Source organism: Arachis ipaensis, chromosome B4 (genome assembly GCF_059453495.1).
Source record: "Arachis ipaensis isolate K30076 ecotype BB chromosome B4, ASM5945349v1, whole genome shotgun sequence".
NCBI lineage: Eukaryota > Viridiplantae > Streptophyta > Magnoliopsida > Fabales > Fabaceae > Arachis > Arachis ipaensis.
In genome coordinates this window covers 47,566,921-47,588,791 of record NC_142439.1, presented here as the reverse complement: position 1 = coordinate 47,588,791, position 21,871 = coordinate 47,566,921, and the positions used below count along the sequence as shown (strand labels likewise).

The 21,871-nt window shown below is 40.0% G+C and overlaps 2 non-coding genes across 2 annotated transcripts; both read left to right on the top strand.

The window, feature by feature from the left end:
* Positions 1 to 1,438: 1,438 nt before the first annotated feature.
* LOC148567452 (small nucleolar RNA R71) lies at positions 1,439 to 1,542 on the top strand. The gene has a single exon (XR_015882766.1). It is a non-coding gene; the product is annotated as a small nucleolar RNA R71 (small nucleolar RNA).
* Positions 1,543 to 11,525: 9,983 nt separating this feature from the next.
* LOC148567451 (small nucleolar RNA R71) lies at positions 11,526 to 11,629 on the top strand. The gene has a single exon (XR_015882786.1). It is a non-coding gene; the product is annotated as a small nucleolar RNA R71 (small nucleolar RNA).
* Positions 11,630 to 21,871: the final 10,242 nt, after the last annotated feature.

Genomic DNA, 21,871 nt, shown 5'->3' with positions numbered 1-21,871 from the left:
ATCAGTGATCGAGCATCATCTCTTCTTATGAACATTTAAACCAAGGGATTGGGAATTTGTTCGTTTTTAGAGAGAATTGGTGAGCCAAGGGATTGGGATCCAATCATATAAGATTGCCAAGCAAAATTCAATGAACGCATTGGTTGAGGAAGAGATAAACATGTTTTGATTCGGAGATCTCAATATCTCCTATAACCCAATGAATTCCCCATCTCCGATTTCCACTTTCTCTTTACATTCTGCAATTACATTCATGCAATCACCCCCATTCCCTTTAAATTTCAGCAATTTAGCTTATGCTCTTTAATTAATGCACTTTAATTTCCCTATCATTCTTCCCTTTCTCTTGAGGATTTCTTCATTGACCCTTATGCTAGGAAGATCCTTCTGATCTGTTTCCATTGATTCTTGTGGCTTTAACTCTTGCAACTCTTGTTTGCCTTCCAAGGATTGTTTTAGAGTTTCAGCTGCTGGATTACTTTCCTCCAAACACAGATGGCTACTATCATCCTTAGGCTTTTCAGGTTCTGGTTCAGGCTCAGATGCAGGTTTGAAAACTTTGAAAATGAGCTGTTCATCATGTATTCTCAGAATTAGCTCTCCTTGTTCTACATCTATGAGCGCTCTAGTAGTGGCTAGAAATGGTCTTCCCAGAATGATAGGGTGTAGGTAGCTTTCCTCCATGTCCAAAATGACAAAGTCTGTGGGGAAGTAATAATCTCCCACTTTCACCAGCACATTCTCAACCACCCCTTCAGCTTGCTTCTGAGTTTTGTCAGCCAGTTGTATGATTACATCAGTGGATCTCACCTCATTCAGTTGTAGCCTCTTCATAAGAGTTAGAGGCATCACATTTATGCTAGCTCCTAGATCACAGAATCCTCTGTCAATTTTTGTTTCTCCTATGATGCAAGGAATATGAAAACTTCCTGGGTCTGTTTTCTTAGAGACTGTGTCCTTCTTGATGAGGGCACTGCATTCTTTGTTCATTGTTACCGTTTGTCCTCCCTTCAAAACTCTTTTCTTGCTCAACAATTCCTTTAAATACTTGATGTGTGTAGGCATTTGATGGAGAATCCCACAATAGTTGGCCTCTTCCCAATCACCTCCTTCAATGCTTACTTCCTCTTGATCTTGTGTGTGAATTGCAGCCACTTGCTTTGTTTCTAATTGCCTGGTAAGCTCTGCTAGTTGCTTGGCAAACACCTTGTTTTGGGCTAGAATTGTATCCACATGGTTCAGCTCCATGACTCCCTTAGTGTTGTGCCTCTCTGATGCATAGTAGTACTCGTTCTCAGCCACTGTCTCAATCACTTCAATGGCTTCTTCCACAGTCTTTTTCCTGTTCAATGAACCTCCTGATGAATGGTCTACAGCCTTCCTTGATTCATAAGAGAGTCCATCATAGAAAATATGCAATTGCACCCAATCATGGAACATGTCTGGTGGGCATTTCCTTGTCAAATCCTTGAATCTCTCCCATGCCTCGTAGAGAGTTTCACCATCTTGTTGTCTAAATGTCTGAACCTCAGATCGAAGCCTATTGACCTTTTGTGGGGGGTAGAAACGTGCCAGAAACTTGCTTTCCACCTCATCCCATGTTGTTAGACTCCCCCTTGGGAATGATTCCAGCCACTTAGCTGCTTTGTCCCTAAGTGAAAATGGGAACAAAAGCAGTTTATAGGCATCTTCCTGGACTCCATTGGACTTCACAGTGTCACAAATTCTCAGGAATTTTGTGAGATGTTGGTTTGGGTCTTCATTAGCACTTCCACCAAATGAACAATGATTCTCCACAAGTGATATTAGCTGTGGTTTGAGCTCAAAATTGTTGGCCTGGATGGGTGGTTTCTGGATGCTGCTACCACAATTCCCAGAGGTTGGGTTTATGTATGAACTAAGAACCCTCCTCTCAGGAATGGCATTGTTTCTATCAGCTCTCTCATGGTTGTGAATTTCTCTATCCATGTTGAGATCTAAAGCTTCCTCAAAATTGTCCTCAGATTCTCCTTCAGATTCCTCTTCTCCCAGTACTCTCTTCCCTCTTGCTTCCCTTCTCAGTCTATGAAGGGTCCTCTCTGGTTCGGTATATGGAGGAGTTGATGTCTCTCCTCTCCTACCTGTCATACAAGAACACAGCACAGGCAACAAACAAGTGAAATACTCTTGGTTAATGGAAGAGTATGGTTAGAGCAGTTGAGGAATTAATTCAAATAGTTAGTGAGTCAGTGAGTTAGTTGCTTGAATTTAAAGGCATAAAGAAAGAAAGTATGTAACAGAGTGCAGAAATTAAAATTCAACAAGTAACTTGTACTGAATTAATCAAAACAAAAAAAAAATGCTCAATCTAGTTAACTTCCAATTTGAGAATTGTCAATCGAAAACCAATCCCCGGCAACGGCGCCATAAACTTGATGCGCATAAACTAGTTATGCTACGATTTAGGAAATTGCACGATCGGCAAAATTCCTTCCGGCAAGTGCACCGGTTATCGTCAAGTAAAAACTCACAATAGAGTGAGGTCGAATCCCACAAGGATTGGTTGAGTGAGCAATTCGGATTAGAAGTGTGTTCTAGTTGAGCGGAATCAAGATTTAGATGAGAATTGCGGAATGTAAAATTGGCGGGAAAAGTAAATGACAAGAAATTGAAATGGCAGAATCTTAAATTGCATTAATTAAAGAGCATAAGCTAAATTGCTGAAATTAAAAGGGAATGGGGGTGATTGCATGAATGTAATTGCAGAATGTAAAGAGAAAGTGGAAATCGGAGATGGGGAATTCATTGGGTTATAGGAGATATTGAGATCTCCGAATCAAAACATGTTTATCTCTTCCTCAACCAATGCGTTCATTGAATTTTGCTTGGCAATCTTATATGATTGGATCCCAATCCCTTGGCTCACCAATTCTCTCTAAAAACGAACAAATTCCCAATCCCTTGGTTTAAATGTTCATAAGAAGAGATGATGCTCGATCACTGATTATACCACACAGTTTCATGAACCACAATTTGGTAGGATTACATGTCACAATATCCATCCAAACCCTAATCCAATTCACTGTGAGAAAGCTTCTCTAGCATGAATCCTCCATTCCTTTCCCAAGGTTCCGAAGGATTCCAATTATGGGTAGTTTCTTTCCCAAGACAACTACCCAATGGAATTAGATCGAGAAGCTTTCTAACAAAATTCAAGAGAAAAGATTGAAGAAGAAGATAAACTATTATTGATTCATTGAATTATAATAGAGCTCCCTAACCCAATGAAAGGGGGTTTAGTGAGTCATAGCTCTGAATTCAATTACAAAGATATGAAAACTAGCCAAATGAAAAAGTAAAAGTCCTTCCTAACTTAAATTCTATCCTATTTATACACTTTCTATATTGAGCTTCTGTTATGTTTCTTGGGCTTTGAGGCCTCTCCCTGCTTTCTTTTTGCTTTGGGTTTATGATCCATAATCTTGATGAGGCTGCTGATCCAAATTCTGTAACATTCATTGAGCCAACTTAGTGATAATCAAATAATAATACATGACTCAACAAATTGAAATTTCAGACTCATCAATCCTTCAGGCCCAATCCCATAAACCATGATATTCAATTGGGTTTCATGCCAGAGTAAGTTTAAGTTAATGTTTGTGCTCAAAGACTAACTTAAACCGCAATATTTTTGGCCCAGAAACCTTTTCCAAGAGTGGCGTTTAAGTTGCAGTTTAAGCTTAAACTGTAGCTTAAACGCCAGACACTTCCAGTGATGCCTTTTGTGGAAGCACGTTTAAGCTTCAGTTTAAGGTTAAACTGAAGCTTAAACGTGGAAATGGAAGAAGGCAGCCCTGGAGGGTAACTTAGTCGAACACGTTTAAGCTTCAGTTTAAGGTTAAACTGAAGCTTAAACGTGGAGATAGAAAAGGCAGCCCTGGAGGTCGAACACGTTTAAGCTCCAGTTTAAGGTTAAACTGGAGCTTAAACGTGGAAATGGAAGAAGGCATCCTGGAGGTCGAACACGTTTAAGCTCCAGTTTAAGGTTAAACTGGAGCTTAAACGTGGAAGCTGAGAAAGGTAGCCCTGGAGGTGTCGAACACGTTTAAGCTCCAGTTTAAGGTTAAACTGGAGCTTAAACGTGGAAATGGAGAAAGCAACCCTGGAGGAGAAAACTTGGTCGAACACGTTTAAGCTCCAGTTTAAGGTCAAACTGGAGCTTAAACGTGGAAATGGCTCCCTGGTGCACTTCCCATTTCTGGCGTTTAACCTCCAGTTTAAGGTTAAACTGGAGGTTAAACGTGGAAATGCTTCCTGATTGGCATTCTCATTCTGGCGTTTAACCTCCAGTTTAAGGTTAAACTGGAGGTTAAACGTGGAATGCTTCTTTGGTGAGACTTTCATTCTGGCGTTTAACCTCCAGTTTAAGGTTAAACTGGAGGTTAAACTTCAGTTTCAGCATTTCTTAGCCTTCATGATTCTGGCGTTTAAGCTCCAGTTTAGGCTTAAACTAGAACTTAAACTCAACATGTGATATTCAAGCTTCCTTTATTGACTTTGTTGCTTCCTTGCCTAGCCTCTTCTTCCCTGAAATCATCCAAACAATTGCATCAAAGTCTTGCAAAATTTCATGAGAAATCTTCCATTCATAGCATTCAAGTAATATAACTAAAAACTCATGGAATTTGCATCAAAATCATACTGTTTGGATGGTTCATTGCTTTGTTCTTCTTTTAACCATTCTTGGTTACTTTAAGCTCAAGAAAATGCATAAAACATCTAAAACTATCAAAAAAATGCTAGTGAAACTAGCCTAAGATGCCTTGGCATCACATATGCACTGTTCAAGCATTCATTCAAAAGACAAAAAGCATTGCCACCACATGTAAATAATTAGAATTTTTTCTTATTAAAAACTCGAAAAATGTTGCCTCCTTATTCTAAAGAAAATCTTCTATTTTATTCATGTTTAATGATGATGAGAAAAATAAATTATAGCTTAATTGGAGATAAAATCAGAATATAGATACTAATTACTACTACTCATATATAACTTCTAAGGTAAAACTCAAATAAGAACAATTATCACAGAGTTAAGGCTAAGATTAGAACTCAACAACCTTGAATTTGGGAGGTGGATGCCTCTTTAGTCTGTGGAGTGCTTGGCCCTTCAAGAGATAGTTTCTGACGCTTTAATTCCTTCAGTTCATGCCCTTGCTCTTCTTGTTCTCTAAGCAATTTGCAGAGCATGCTGTTTTGATTTTGCTGTTCTTCCTTCAGTTGATCCACAGCTTTTTGCAACTTGGTGACAGATGCTTCTAGGCGCTCCCAGTATTCAATTTGAGGGATTTCCGGGAGGAACTCCTCTTCTTTTCTCTTGATGGGGTCATCCTGCACTTGTTGTCCTTCCATAGACTTTTTGGTGATTGGTTGCTCAACTGAGATATACTTATCTACTCCCATCTTTATCCCAGCATCTTTACATAACAGAGAAACTAAGCTTGGATAGGCCAATTTGGCATCTTTGGAGCTCTTGTTTGCAATTTTGTAAAGCTCACAAGCAATCAGCTGATGAACTTCCACTTCTTTTTCCAGCATAATGCAATGAATCATCACTGCTCTTCTGATGGTGACTTCAGAGCGGTTGCTAGTGGGCAGAATAGAGCGCCCAATGAAGTCCAGCCAGCCTCTGGCGACTGGTTTGAGATCTCCTCTCGAGTTGGTTCGGGGCACCCTTTGTGTTGGTTGTCCACTTGGCTCCAGGGAGGCACATATCCTCTAGAATTTTATCCAAGCCTAGGTTTGATCTCATCATTCTCCTATTAAAGGAGTCTGGGTCATCTTGCAGTTGAGGCAGCTTGAAGATCTCCCGTATTTTATCAGGGTGGGTGTGAACAACCTTCCCTCTGACCAAAGTTCTATAGTCATAGAATGCGGTTCCAGCTATCCTCTGCCTGTCCGTCTGCCATAGATTAGCATAGAATTCTTGAACCATGTTTCTTCCCACCTTTGTTTCAGGATTAGCTAGGACTTCCCAGCTCCTGTTTTGAATTTGCTCTTGGATCTTCGGATATTCATCTTCTTTCAGATCGAATTTAACTTCCGGGATCACTGACCTTAGAATCATTATTTTGTAAAAATGGTGTGAATGTTCTTTGGTTATGAACTTCCCTTGATTCCAAAGTGGTTTTGGAATATTCTCTTTCTTGCCTCTTGAGTCGATTTCTTTTCCCTTAGGAGCCATGATCTTAGTGGGTATTGGTCTAGTGATCATGGATAATCACACCAAACATAGAGGTTTGCTTGTCCTAAAGCAAAAGAAAGGAAAGGAGAGGGAAAAAGGGAGAGCCAAGCGCAACTTGTGGAGTAGAGGGGGAGAGGCCGAACCAAAATTTAAAGGGAAGGGGGGGTGGGTTTCGAAAATTATTTCAAAAAGATATGATAGAAAAAGTGATTTGGAAAAGATAAGTATGATAGGAAAAGATGTGATTTAAAATTGAAAAGATATAAAAGATATTTGAAAAAGATAAATCTGGATTTTGAAAAAGATGATGTGAAGATTTGAAAAAGATATTGATGAGTTGAAAAGATTTTAGAAGGAAAAGAGATAGATTTGTTTTGAAAAGGATTTGAAAATAATTTGAAGACGAAAAGGGGTTTATGAATTAAGATACATTTGATATATTTTTTTTTTGAAAAAGGATTTGAAAAATTAGGATTTGTAACATGTTTGTGCAAGAAATCATGAATTGAAACATAAAAAAGGAAAAAAATTTGAATTGAAAACGAAATTGCCTACTCCCCACAATCCTGGCGTTAAACGCCCAACTGCTGCATGTTTTGGGCGTTTAACGCCCAGTTGCTGCTTGGTTTGGGCGTTTAACGCCCAGCTGTTGCTTCTAGCTGGCATTAAATGCCAGAAACCCCTTTGTCACTGGACGTTTTTCTGAACGCCTAGGATGCTGTAAATCTGGCGTTAAACGCCCAGATGGCTATTCTTACTGGCATTTTCTTGCCAGTGAGCTCCTTTTTCCTGTTTTGTGCTCTAAATTCTTCTGTAACCCTGTGGACTTATGCAATTGATTCTTTACCTTGTTAATATTAAGCTCATATATTTTAAAAATAAACAAAATGAAAAATAACAGAAAAAGTTTTGCTAATGGCTGGGTTGCCTCCGAGCAAGCGCTTCTTTATTGTCTTTAGCTGGACCTTGCTGAGCTTTTAATCTAGCCTCAGCCTTGAGCACTCTTGCTCAACATTGCTTTCAAGATAGTGCTTGATTCTCTGTCCATTAACAATGAACTTTTTATCAGAATCAATGTCTTGAAGCTCCACATAACCATATGGTGATACACTTGTAATCACATATGGTCCCCTCCACCGGGATTTCAGTTTCCCGGGGAATAGCCTGAGCCTAGAGTTAAACAATAGAACCTTTTGTCCTGGTTCAAAGACTCTAGATGACAGCTTTCTGTCATGCCACCTTTTTTATTTCTCTTTTTGATTTCTCTTTATAAAGCTTGGCATTTTCGAAAGCAGTGAATCTGAATTCCTCTAGCTCATTCAGCTGGAGCAATCTTTTTTCTCCTGCTAATTTGGCATCAAGGTTTAGGAATCTGGTTGCCCAGTAGGCCTTATATTCCAATTCCATGGGCAGATGACAGGCCTTACCATACACAAGTTGGTATGGAGAGGTCTCTATAGGAGTCTTGAATGCTGTTCTGTAAGCCCACAGAGCATCATCCAAGCTTCTTGCCCAATCCTTTCTACAGGTACTTACAGTCCATTCCAGGATTCTTTTTAGCTCTCTGTTAGAAACTTTAGCTTGCCCATTTGTCTGTGGATGATATGGAGTCACCACCTTATGGTGAATCCCATACCGGACCATGGCAGAGTAAAGCTGTTTGTTGCAGAAGTGAGTGCCCCCATCACAGATTAGTACTCTAGGGACACCAAACCTGCTGAAGATATGTTTCTGGAGGAACTTCAGCACTGTTTTAGTATCATTGGTGGGTGTGGCAACGGCCTCTACCCATTTTGATACATAGTCGACTGCCACCAGAATATAAGTGTTTGAGTATGATTGTGGGAAAGGTCCCATGAAGTCAATTCCCCATACATCAAACAACTCAATCTCTAAGATTCCTTGTTGAGGCATGGCGTAACCATGAGGCAGATTACCAGCTCTTTGACAACTGTCACAGCTACGTACAAACTCTCGGGAATCCCTATAGAGTGTAGGCCAGTAGAAGCCACATTGGAGGACCTTGGTGGCTGTTTGCTCACCTCCGAAATGGCCTCCATATTTTGATCCATGGCAATGCCATAAGATCCTCTGTGCTTCTTCTCTAGGTACACACCTACGGATTATTCCGTCTGCACATCTCTTAAAGAGATAGGGTTCATCCCACAAGTAGTACTTTGCATCAGTAATTAATTTTTCTTTTGTTGTCTGCTGTACTCCTTGGGTATGAACCTTGCAGCTTTATAGTTTGCAATATCTGCAAACCATGGTGTTTCCTGAATGGCAAACAAATGCTCATCCGGAAAGGTCTCAGAGATCTCAATAGAGGGGGGAAACTCCCCTTCTATTGGTTCTATCCGGGACAGATGATCAGCCACTTGGTTCTCTGTCCCTTTTCTGTCTCTTATTTCTATATCAAACTGTTGCAGAAGCAACACCCATCTTATGAGCCTGGGTTTTGAATCCTGCTTTGTGAGTAGATATTTAAGAGCAGCAAGGTCAGTGTACACAATCACTTTTGATCCTACTAAGTATGATCTAAACTTGTCAATGGCATAAACCACTGCAAGCAATTCTTTTTCTGTGGTTGTGTAATTTTTCTGGGCATCATTTAAAACACGGCTAGCATAATAAATGACATGCAGAAGCTTGTCATGCCTCTGCCCCAGTACTGCACCAATGGCGTGGTCACTGGCATCACACATTAATTCAAATGGTAAAGTCCAGTCTGATATAGAAATAACTGGTGCTGTGACCAACTTAGCTTTCAGAGTCTCAAATGCTTGCAGACACTCTGTGTCAAACACAAATGGCGTGTCAGGAGCTAGCAGATTGCTCAGGGGTTTTGCAATTTTTGAAAAATCCTTTATAAACCTCCTGTAGAATCCTGTATGCCCTAGAAAGCTTCTGATTGCCTTAACATTAGCAGGTGGTGGTAATTTTTCAATTACTTCCACTTTAGCTTGATCCACCTCTATCCCCATGTTTGAAATTTTATGCCCAAGGACAATTCCTTCAGTCACCATAAAGTGACATTTTCCCAGTTTAAAACTAGTTTGGCCTCTTGGCATCTTTTCAGAACAAGTGCTAAATGGTCAAGGCAGGAGCTGAATGAGTCTCCAAATACTGAAAAGTCATCCATGAAGACTTCCAGAAATTTCTCTACCATATCAGAGAAGATAGAGAGCATGTACCTCTGAAAGGTTGCAGGTGCATTATACCACACAATAAACTTGGTAGTGATTCATTCATGACCTCTAAATGTTCCATAGAAAGAACTTTCTTGATTGTGAACACTTGAGGGAGCTGGGAAGGAATGGTCTTGAGGCCAGGTGGGATTGGCAGATAATGACTTGAGATCACTTTATCTCCCGGAGAAAAACCTTCAGTGGGAATTTTCTTGTTTCTCCATCCTCTTGGCAATCTCCCTATCACTCTTCCCTTTCTCTTGAGGATTTCTTCATTGACCTTTATGTCAGGAGGATCCTTCTGATCTGTTTCCACTGATTCTTGTGGCTCTAACTCTTGCAACTCTTGTTTGCCTTCCAATGACTGTTTTAGAGTCTCAGCTGCTGGATTACTTTCCTCCAAACACGGATGGCTACTCTCATCTTTAGGCTTTTCAGATTCTGGTTCAGGCTCAGATGCAGGTTTGAAGACTTTGAAAATGAGCTGTTCATCATGTATTCTCAGAATTAGTTCTCCTTGTTCTACATCTATGAGCGCTCTAGTAGTGGCTAGAAATGGTCTGCCCAGAATGATAGGGTGTAAATAGCTTTCCTCCATGTCCACAATGACAAAGTCTGTGGGGAAATAATAATCTCCTACTTTCACCAGCACATTTTCAACTACCCCTTCAGCTTGCTTCTGAGTTTTGTCAGCCAGTTGTATGATTACATCAGTGGATCTCACCTCGTTCAGTTGTAGCCTCTTCATAAGAGTTAGAGGCATCACATTTATGCTAGCTCCTAGATCACAGAATCCTCTGTCAATTTTTGTTTCCCCTATGATGCAAGGGATATGAAAACTTCCTGGGTCCGTTTTCTTAGAGAGTGTGTCCTTCTTGATGAGAGCACTGCATTCTTTGTTCATTGTTACCGTTTGTCCTCCCTTCAAAACTCTTTTCTTGCTTAACAATTCCTTTAAATACTTGATGTGTGTGGGCATTTGATGAAGAATCTCAAGAAAGGGAATATTGACATGCAGAGAATTAAATGTCTCTAGAAACCTTGAATAGGTTTTCCTTTTTTCACCTCCTCCTAACCTCTCAGGAAATGGTGCTTTTGGTTGGTATACTTCCATCATGCCTTTTTGCAGATCCTTGGCTTGCTCAGTTCCACTTTCCTGCTTAACTTCTTCCACATCTTCTTTCAAGATTTCTGGTTCCTGCTGTGAGGACCTGATTCCTTCTTCTTCTGAGACTTCCTTCAATATGGTGATGGCCTTGCACTCTTCCCATCTTACTCTCTTTTGTTCCCCCTTAGGATTCTTTTCTGTGTTACTAGGGAACACTGCAGTTGATTTGGGTGCCTGTTGAGATAGCTCTCCTACTTGAGATTCCAACCTTTTGAGTTTTTCACCATGGTTTCTTAAGGTAGTTCTCACATCATCCCTGAAGCTCTTCAATTCAATTATGTCTTGGCTCATGGTTGCCATCATTCCTTCCATCCGGTTTAATTGATCTTGAAATTGTTGGTTCGGATTAGGTTGGGTATGTTGATTATTTTGGCCATGATATGATGATTGGGGGTAAGTGTTTTGTGTGGCTTGGTATGATCTTTGGTTGGAGTTTTGGTATGTGGAATTGTTTTGTTGGTTGTGGTTGTAAGGTTTGTGGTTTTGTGGTTGGGTTTGTTGGTTTCCCCACCCAAAGTTTGGGTGGTTTCTCCAGCCTGGGTTGTAAGTGTTGGAGTGTGGATCATATGATTGCCTTTGTTGGTTTCCCACATAGTTAACCTCATCCCAATCACCTCCTTCAATGCCTACTTCCTCTTGATCTTGTGTGTGTATTGCAGCCACTTGCTTTGTTTCTAATTGCCTGGTAAGCTCTGCTAGTTTCTTGGCAAACACCTTGTTTTGGGCTAGAATTGTATCAACATGGTTCAGCTCCATGACTCCCTTAGTGTTGTGCCTTTCTGATGCATAGTAGTACTCATTCTCAGCCACTGTCTCGATCACTTCAATGGCTTCTTCCACGGTCTTTTTCTTGTTCAATGAACCTCCTGATGAATGGTCTACAGCCTTCCTTGATTCATAAGAGAGCCCATCATAGAAGATGTGCAATTGCACCCAATCATGGAACATGTTTGGTGGGCATTTCCTTGTCAAGTCCTTGAATCTCTCCCATGCCTCGTAGAGAGTTTCACCATCTTGTTGTCTAAAAGTCTGGACCTCAGATCGAAGCCTATTGACCTTTTGTGGAGGGTAGAAACGTGCCAGAAACTTGCCTTCCACCTCATCCCATGTGGTTAGACTCCCCCTTGGGAATGATTCCAGCCACTTAGCTGCCTTGTCCCTAAGTGAAAATGGGAACAAGAGCAGTTTATAGGCATCTTCCTGGACTCCATTGGACTTCACAGTGTCACAAATTCTCAGGAATTTTGTGAGATGTTGGTTTGGGTCTTCATTAGCACTTCCTCCAAAGGAACAATGATTTTCCACCAATGATATTAGCTGTGGCTTGAGCTCAAAATTGTTGGCCTGAATGGGTGGTTTCTGGATGCTACTACCACAATTCCCAGAGGTTGGGTTTATGTATGAACTAAGAACCCTCCTCTCAGGAATGGCATTGTTTCCATCAGCTCTCTCATGGTTGTGAACTTCTCTATCCATGTTGAGATCTAGAGCTTCCTCAAAATTGTCCTCAGATTCTCCTTCAGATTCCTCTTCTCCCACTACTCTCTTCCCTCTTGCTTCCCTTCTAAGTCTATGAAGGGTCCTTTCCGGTTCGGTATATGGAGGAGTTGATGTCTCTCCTCTCCTACCTGTCATACAAGAACACAGCTCAAACACAAACAGGTAAAATACTCTTGGTTAATGGAAGAGTATGGTCAGCTCAATTGAGGAATTAATTCAAACAGTTAGTGAGTCAGTGAGTTAGTTGCATGAATTTAAAGGCATAAAGAAGGAAAGCATGTAACCAAGTGCAGAAATTAAAATTCAACAAGTATTTAGAACAGAATTAACAAAGCAAGAGAAAATTGCTCAATCTAGTTAGCTTCCAATTTGAGAATTGTCAATCGAAAACCAATCCCCGGCAACGGCGCCATAAACTTGATGCGCATAAACGTGTTATGCTACGATTTAGGAAATTGCACGATCGGCAAAATTCCTTCCGGCAAGTGCACCGGTTATCGTCGTCAAGTAAAAACTCACAATAGAGTGAGGTCGAATCCCACAAGGATTGGTTGAGTGAGCAATTCGGATTAGAAGTGTGTTCTAGTTGAGCGGAATCAAGATTTGAGATGAGAATTGCGGAATGTAAAATTGGCGGGAAAAGTAAATGACAAGAAAATTAAATGGCTGAATCTTAAATTGCATGAATTAAAGAGCAGAATGTAAATTGCTGAAATTAAAAGGGAATGGGGATGATTGCAAGAATTGAATTGCAGAATGTAAAGAGAAAGTGGAAATCAGAAATGGGGAATTCATTGGGTTTAGGAGATATTGAAATCTCCGAATCAAAACATGTAAATCTCTTCCTCAACCAATGCATTCATTGAATTTTGCTTGGCAATCTTATATGATTGGATCCCAATTCCTTGGCTCACCAATGCTCTCTAAAAACAAACAAATTCCCAATCCCTTGGTTTAAATGTTCATAAGAAGAGATGATGCTTGATCACTGATTATACCACACAATTTCATGAACCACAATTTGGTAGGATTACATGTCACAATATCCATCCAAACCCCAATCCAATCCACTGTGAGAAAGCTTCTCTAGCATGAATCCTCCATTCCTTTCCCAAGGCTCCGAAGGATTCCAAGTATGAGTAGTCTCTTTCCCAAGACAACTACTCAATGGAATTAGATCGAGAAGCTTTCTAACAAAATTCAAGAGAAAAGATTGAAGAAGAAGATAAACTATTATTGATTCATTGAATTACAATAGAGCTCCCTAACCCAATGAAAGGGGGTTTAGTGAATCATAGCTCTGAATTCAATTACAAAGAAAAAGAAACTAGCTAAAAGTGAAATTAAAAGGGAATGGGGATGATTGCAAGAATTGAATTGCAGAATGTAAAGAGAAAGTGGAAATCAGAAATGGGGAATTCATTGGGTTTAGGAGATATTGAAATCTCCGAATCAAAACATGTAAATCTCTTCCTCAACCAATGCATTCATTGAATTTTGCTTGGCAATCTTATATGATTGGATCCCAATTCCTTGGCTCACCAATGCTCTCTAAAAACAAACAAATTCCCAATCCCTTGGTTTAAATGTTCATAAGAAGAGATGATGCTTGATCACTGATTATACCACACAATTTCATGAACCACAATTTGGTAGGATTACATGTCACAATATCCATCCAAACCCCAATCCAATCCACTGTGAGAAAGCTTCTCTAGCATGAATCCTCCATTCCTTTCCCAAGGCTCCGAAGGATTCCAAGTATGAGTAGTCTCTTTCCCAAGACAACTACTCAATGGAATTAGATCGAGAAGCTTTCTAACAAAATTCAAGAGAAAAGATTGAAGAAGAAGATAAACTATTATTGATTCATTGAATTACAATAGAGCTCCCTAACCCAATGAAAGGGGGTTTAGTGAATCATAGCTCTCAATTCAATTACAAAGAAAAAGAAACTAGCTAAAAGTGAAAGTAAAAGTCCCCTTTTCTAACTTAACTTCTATCCTATTTATACACTTTCTATATTGAGCTTCAGTTGTGCTTCTTGGGCTTTGAGGCCTCTCCTTGCTTTCCTTTTGTCTTGGGTTTATGATCCATAATCTTGATGAGGTTGTTGATCCAAATCCTGTAACATTTATTGAGCCAACTTAGTGATAATCAAATAATGGCACATGACTCAATAAATGAGATTTCAAACTCATCAATCCCTCAGGCCCAATCCCATAAACCATGATATTCAATTGGGTTTCATACCAAAGTAAGTTTAAGTTAATAATTGTGCTCAAAGACTAACTTAAATCACAATATTTTTGGCCCAGAAAATTTTTTTTCAAGAGTGGCGTTTAAGTTGTAGTTTAAGCTTAAACTGCAACTTAAACGCCAGACACTTCCAGTGATGCCATTTGTAGAAGCACGTTTAAGCTTCAGTTAAGGTTAAACTGAAGCTTAAACGTGGAAATGGAAGAAGGTAGCCCTGGAGAGTCATGTAGTCGAACACGTTTAAGCTTCAGTTTAAGGTTAAACTGAAACTTAAACGTGGAGATAGGAAGGGCAGCCCTGGAGGTCGAACACGTTTAACCTCCAGTTTGAGGTCAAACTGGAGGTTAAACGTGGAAAAGGGTGGAGGCATACTGGAGGTCGAACACGTTTAACCTCCAGTTTGAGGTCAAACTGGAGGTTAAACGTGGAAGCTTGGAATGGTGGCCCTGGAGGTGTCGAACACGTTTAACCTCCAGTTTGGGGTCAAACTGGAGGTTAAACGTGGAGATGGAGAGAGCAACCCTGGAGTGAAAAAACTATCGAACACGTTTAAGCTCCAGTTTGAGTCAAACTGGAGCTTAAACGTGGAATGGCCCCTGGTACTCTTCCTGGTTCTGGCGTTTAACCTCCAGTTTGAGGTCAAACTGGAGGTTAAACGTGGAACTCCTCCCTGGGTGGCATACTCATTCTGGCGTTTAACCTCCAGTTTGAGGTCAAACTGGAGGTTAAACGTGGAATGCTCCTTAAGTGAGGCTTTTCATTCTGGCGTTTAACCTCCAGTTTGAGGTCAAACTGGAGGTTAAACTTCAATCCCAGCATTTCTTATCCTTCATGATTTTGGCGTTTAAGCTCCAGTTTAGGCTTAAACTGGAACTTAAACTCCACATGTGATATTCAAGCTTCCTTTATTGATTTTGTTGCTTCCTTGCTTAGCCTCTTCTTCCCTGAAATCATCCAAACAATTGCATCAAAGTCTTGCAAAATTTCATGAGAAATCTTTCATTCATAGCATTTAAGTAATATAACTAAAACTCATGGAATTTGCATCAAAATCATATTGTTTGGATGGTTCATTACTTTGTTCTTCATTTAACCATTTTTGGTTACTTTAAGCTCAAGAAAATGCATAAAATAACTAAAACTAACAGAAAAATGCCAGTGAAACTAGCCTATGATGCCTTGGCATCACAACACCAAACTTAATACTTGCTTGTCCCTAAGCAAGTCCTGAGTTATTTGAGAAGAAAGTATGAACAGAAAGTAATTACATTGGCTATATTAGCAAGCATTTGAAGTTCATCAGAAGGGTTCTATGCAGAAAGTTGCAGCATCACTTTTTCATACTTATCAGGTAGGATTATCACTTTTTCATTGCATCCGTCAAAAATTGCTATGGCCTCCTGTTATTCTTATGTCTTTGGCACTTCTCTTTTGTTTTTCTTTTCTTTTTCTTAGAGCTTCTTTTGCTCCTTGTTTGCTTAGTGTCATGTGTTGCACAAGCCTTTGGCATTTTCTTTTTCTTATCAGTGCACTACACATATCCACTTTAGGCATTTTAGTTCACATTTCTTCTTGAGACATTGGTGCCCAGCACCTCTTTGTGTGACTAAATGTTTTGTATTGAGGTTGCTCTTGATAATGGACTTTTGGTTGATAATCCCGGGTTAGTTAACCCAAGTTACCAAGTGTTGAAACACTCCTCAGAACCTATTCATCCAAGCATATCCTTAATACATAAACACCACAGGCATTTGTCTCAGAAGTTCAAACCATTGGTGCCTAGCTTATTTTCTCAATTTTTTTGCTTTTTGGTTGCCTTTTTCCGTGGCTTTTTCTTTTCCTTTTTCTTTCTTTTTCATGGCCAAAGACATTTATTCATCAAGATCCATAGACAATTTTTACTTCTACATAAAAAATGATAATTCTACACTCTAATTTTAGTGATGTGACTAAACAATCAAGCATGCATACCACCACTTAATTCTACTTGATTTGTCACTAATTTAGCCAAGTTACTTTTGTTCAAGCTTTTCTTTTATTTTTGGAAACAGAACAAGCATGGCAGGCACTTGTTTAAGAAGGTGAAGTTATATCCAAACATCTAAGCATTCACTTTATTCAAAGCAATTAACAAAAAAAAACTACACATTCCAGAAAGAGTCAACATTTACAGTTTAAACCAGAACACGCATGCTTTTGTTTAACCTTTTTAAAGAATTATCAAGGAATAATACCACCTTGTGAAATTCCTTGTTTTCTCTTTGTTGTCAGGAAACACTTTGATTTCTCCTTCTTCTTCCTAAATGTTGCTTCATGCTTTAAGGTTCTTGTTTCCTTTCCTGCAAAGAGTAATGAAGTTGCTTGCTCCTCAAGCACTTAAGTGGTTAGCTCAACTATGTGTGGGTAAGTATCGGATTCTTAAGTTGGTGTGTGAACACCAAACTTAGTCTCCTACTTACTCCTCTGTGTTCTTTGAATCCTTGAGTTATCTTGGAATGATGTTGCTACTAAGGGTTTTAAGCATTTCTGTGACTGCTTAGAATAGTTGTTCCTTTCACATAATTCAAAGGTTGTTGTGTTCAGTTGATCTTTATGGTGGAACACCAAACTTAGAGTCACACATTCCCCTTTGACTTATGGATCCATGAATTCATTGTTTGGTGTGAAACACCAAACTTAATTCTTTGCAATGCACAGAAACTACTTTACCCCTTTTATTGAAACAAATAAAAGAAACAGCAAAAAGGTATTACCTCAGGTTGGGTTGCCTCCCAACAAGCGCTTGTTTAACGTCATTAGCTTGACGGTCAGCTTCCTCAGTTGAGGTGATATTTAACTTTGTCCTTCTCCTCCACATCTCCCAAGTAATGTTTGAGTCTTTGACCGTTAACAATGAAGGTTCGTTGCGACTTTTCTTCCATGATTTCTACTTGTCCATAGTTGGAGACCTTGGTGACAAGGAATGGTCCAGACCACCTTGATTTTAACTTCCCTGGAAATAGCTTTAGCCTAGAATTGTAGAGCAATACTTTTTGTCCTTCTTTAAATTTCCTTGGGGCTATGTTGCTGTCATGCTTCTTCTTTGCTCTTTCTTTGTAAATTTTGGCATTCTCATAAGCTTCCGCTCTGAATTCTTCCAATTCTTGAATTTGCAACATCCTTCTTTCTCCAGCGGCTTTGTTGTCCAAGTTCAGAAGTTTCAAGGCCCAGTATGCCTTGTGCTCCAACTCCAGTGGCAGATGGCAAGCTTTTCCATATACTAGTTGGTAAGGAGACATTCCAATTGGTGTTTTGAAAGCTGTCCTATATGCCCAAAGAGCATCATCTAGCTTAATCGACCAGTCCTTTCTTGAAGTTCCCACAGTTTTTTCCAGGATTCTTTTGAGTTCTCTGTTAGATATTTCGGCTTGCCCACTTGTCTGTGGATGGTATGGTGTGGCTACCCTGTGTTTGACTCCATATTTTAGGAGCAATGCCTCTAATGGTTTGTTGCAAAAGTGGCTTCCTCCATCACTGATGATTGCTCTTGGAACCCCAAAACGGCAAAAAATGTGTTTTCTGAGGAAGTTCATGACTACCTTATTATCATTGGTTGGAGTTGCTATTGCTTCAACCCATTTGGAGACATAATCTACTGCCACAAGAATGTAATTATTCGAGTATGAGGAGGGAAATGGTCCCATGAAATCTATCCCCCATACATCAAACAATTCAAGTTCCAGAATGAATTGTTGTGGCATTTCATTTCTTCTTGGCAGGTTCCCAGCTTTCTGGCATTCAGGGCAGTGCTTCACTAATTCTTTTGCATCTTTGAAAATAGTAGGCCAATAAAAACCACACTGCAACACCTTAGCTGCTGTTCTTTCCCCTGCAAAGTGCCCTCCATAAGTGGAGCCATGGCAGTCCCATAAAACTTCCCTTCCTTCTTCCTCGGATATGCATCTTCTGAGTATGCCATCGGAACATTTTTTGAACAAGTATGGTTCGTCCCAGATGAAGTATTTGGCATCATTTACCAATTTCTTCTTTTGATGTTTGTTAAATTCCAAAGGTAAACTCCCAGTGGCCTTGAAGTTTGCTATGTCTGCAAACCAGGGTGCTTTGTGAATTAGCATGAGTTGTTCATCAGGAAAGCACTCATTTACATGTGTGCTTTGTGTGCTTCCTTCTTCACATGGTATCCTTGATAAATGATCTGCCACCTTGTTCTCTACACCCTTCTTGTCTTTGATTTCAATGTCAAATTCCTGCAACAAAAGAACCCATCTAATAAGTCTCGGTTTAGATTCTTGTTTGGCAAGTAAATATTTTAACGCTGAATGATCAGTGAAAACAATGACTTTAGATCCAATGAGATAAGATCTAAATTTTTCAAATGCAAAGACTATTGCCAAGAGTTCTTTTTCAGTGGTTGTGTAATTCCTTTGGTTAGCATTCAAGACTTTACTGGCATAATAAATCACATGTACCAAATTGTCTTTCCTTTGTCCTAACACTGCCCCAATAGCAAGGTCTGATGCATCACACATCAGTTCAAACGGTAAGTTCCAATCAGGTGGGGCAATGATAGGTGCAGAGGAAAGTTTTTGCTTCAAAAGTTCAAAGGCTAGCATGCAATTTCCATCAAATACAAAGGGTGTATCAGAGACAAACAAGTTACTCAAAGGTTTGGCTATTTTAGAAAAGTCTCTAATAAACCTTCTGTAAAAACCAGCGTGGCCCAAAAAGCTCCTAACTGCCTTGACATTACTTGGTGGAGGTAGTTTTTCAATGATTTCCACCTTAGCTCTGTCCACCTCCATGCCTCTATTAGAGATTTTGTGGCCAAGGACTATTCCTTCTGTGACCATGAAATGACACTTTTCCCAGTTTAATACTAGATTAGTCTCTTGGCACCTCTTAAGCACCAAGGCAAGGTGGTGTAGGCAGCTGGGAAAAGAATCCCCAAACACAGAAAAATCGTCCATGAAGACCTCAATAAATTTTTCAATCATGTCCGAAAAGATGGACAGCATGCATCTTTGGAAAGTGGCAGGTGCATTGCACAATCCAAAGGGCATGCGTCTATAAGCAAAAACTCCATATGGACAAACAAATGATGTTTTCTCTTGATCACTAGGATCAACTACTATTTGGTTGTAGCCTGAATATCCATCCAAGAAACAATAGTAAGCATGTCCGGCAAGCCTTTCAAGCATCTGATCCATGAATGGGAGTGGGAAATGATCTTTTCTGGTGGCTTCATTGAGCTTCCTGTAGTCTATGCACATCCTCCACCCAGTAACGGTTCTTGTGGGTATGAGTTCGTTCTTCTCATTTGGCACCACCGTTATGCCACCTTTCTTGGGAACTACATGGATGGGACTAACCCATGGGCTATCAGAAATGGGGTAGATTACCCCTGCCTGCCATAACTTCCTCACTTCCTTTTGTACCACTTCTTTCATGACGGGATTCAATCTTCTTTGAGCTTGAATGGAGGGTCTAGCATCTTCTTCTAACAAGATTTTATGCATGCATATGGATGAACTTATCCCCTTCAAATCAGCTAGGGTCCATCCAATGGCATCTTGATGAGTTTGCAGCACCTTGATCAATTCTTCTTCTTGTTCTTGGCTCAAGGCCGAGCTAATGATAACAGGGTGACTCTCATCACTACCCAAGTATGCATACTTGAGATTAGGGGGCAATGCTTTGAGCTCAGGTTTTGGTGCTTCCTTTTCTTCTTTCACTTTCTCTGGCCTTCTTAGCATAGTTGTGTCATCATCCTTGATATCACTAACTTCAATATCCTTGGTGAACTCCTCCTCTGCCACTTCCTTTATTGTTTCCTCAAAAGTTTCTTGTACTGCAATGTCCACTACATCAACCCTCATGCATTCCCTTAGTGATTCTGATGGATAGCTCATTGCCTTGAATACATTAAACACCAATTTCTCATCATGGAGTCTAAGAGTGAGTTCACCCTTTTGTACATCTATGATGGCTCCAGCAGTAGCTAGGAAGGGTCTTCCCATAATTATTGAAGCTTTGGCTTCTTCCTCCATATCTAACACCACAAAATCAGCAGGAAATATAAATTCTCCCACCTTCACCAACAAATCCTCAACTATCCCATGAGGGAATTTAAAAGTTCGATCTGCCAATTGGAGGGCCATTCTTGTTGGTTTGGCCTCTTCAATCTTCATTCTTTTCATCATTGTTAGCGACATCAAATTGATGCTGGCCCCTAAATCACACAAGGCCTTCTCCACCATGACTTCTCCTATAATACAGGGGATTTGGAAACTGCCTGGGTCCTTCAATTTCTAAGGCAATTTGTGCTGAATGATGGCACTGCATTCTTCAGTTAACAACACAGTTTCCTCATTTCTCCAGCTTCTCTTCTTGGTCATCAATTCTTTTAAGAATTTTGCATAGAGTGGCATTTGCTCTATTGCTTCAGCAAAGGGAATGTTGATTTGAAGCTTCTTGAAAATCTCCAAGAACCTGGAGAATTGGCCATCCTTTTCACTTTTCATCAAACGTTGAGGATAAGGTGCTTTAGGTGTGTAAGGCTTCAAGACCTCTTTTTCTTTTTCTTTTGTTGCAAACGGTGTAACAGATTGTCCTTGTTCTTTGTCTTTCACATTTTCCTTTACTTCATCCTCTGTGGTTTCCCTTGAAATCTCCTTTAGATTCTTTCCACTTCTGAGGGTTATGGCCTTACATTCCTCCCTTGCAATAGCCTTAACAGTATGAGAACTGCTTGTCCCAGGAGCTTGCTTAGTCAAATACAAAATTTGATTTTCTAGCTTCTGGATGGCAGCTCCTTGGTTTTGCAAGTTAGAATTTACTTCTTCCTTAAAAGCCTTCAATTCAATTATGTCTTGGCTCATGGTTGCAAGCATTCCTTCCATCCGGTTTAATTGATCTTGAAATTGTTGGTTCGGATTAGGTTGGGTATGTTGATTATTTTGGCCATGATATGATGATTGGGGGTAAGTGTTTTGTGTGGCTTGGTATGATCTTTGGTTGGAGTTTTGGTATGTGGAATTGTTTTGTTGGTTGTGGTTGTAAGGTTTGTGGTTTTGTGGTTGGGTTTGTTGGTTTCCCCACCCAAAGTTTGGGTGGTTTCTCCAGCCTGGGTTGTAAGTGTTGGAGTGTGGATCATATGATTGCCTTTGTTGGTTTCCCACATAGTTAACCTCATCCCAATCACCTCCTTCAATGCCTACTTCCTCTTGATCTTGTGTGTGTATTGCAGCCACTTGCTTTGTTTCTAATTGCCTAGTAAGCTCTGCTAGTTGCTTGGCAAACACCTTGTTTTGGGCTAGAATTGTATCAACATGGTTCAGCTCCATGACTCCCTTAGTGTTGTGCCTTTCTGATGCATAGTAGTACTCATTCTCAGCCACTGTCTCGATCACTTCAATGGCTTCTTCCACGGTCTTTTTCTTGTTCAATGAACCTCCTGATGAATGGTCTACAGCCTTCCTTGATTCATAAGAGAGCCCATCATAGAAGATGTGCAATTGCACCCAATCATGGAAC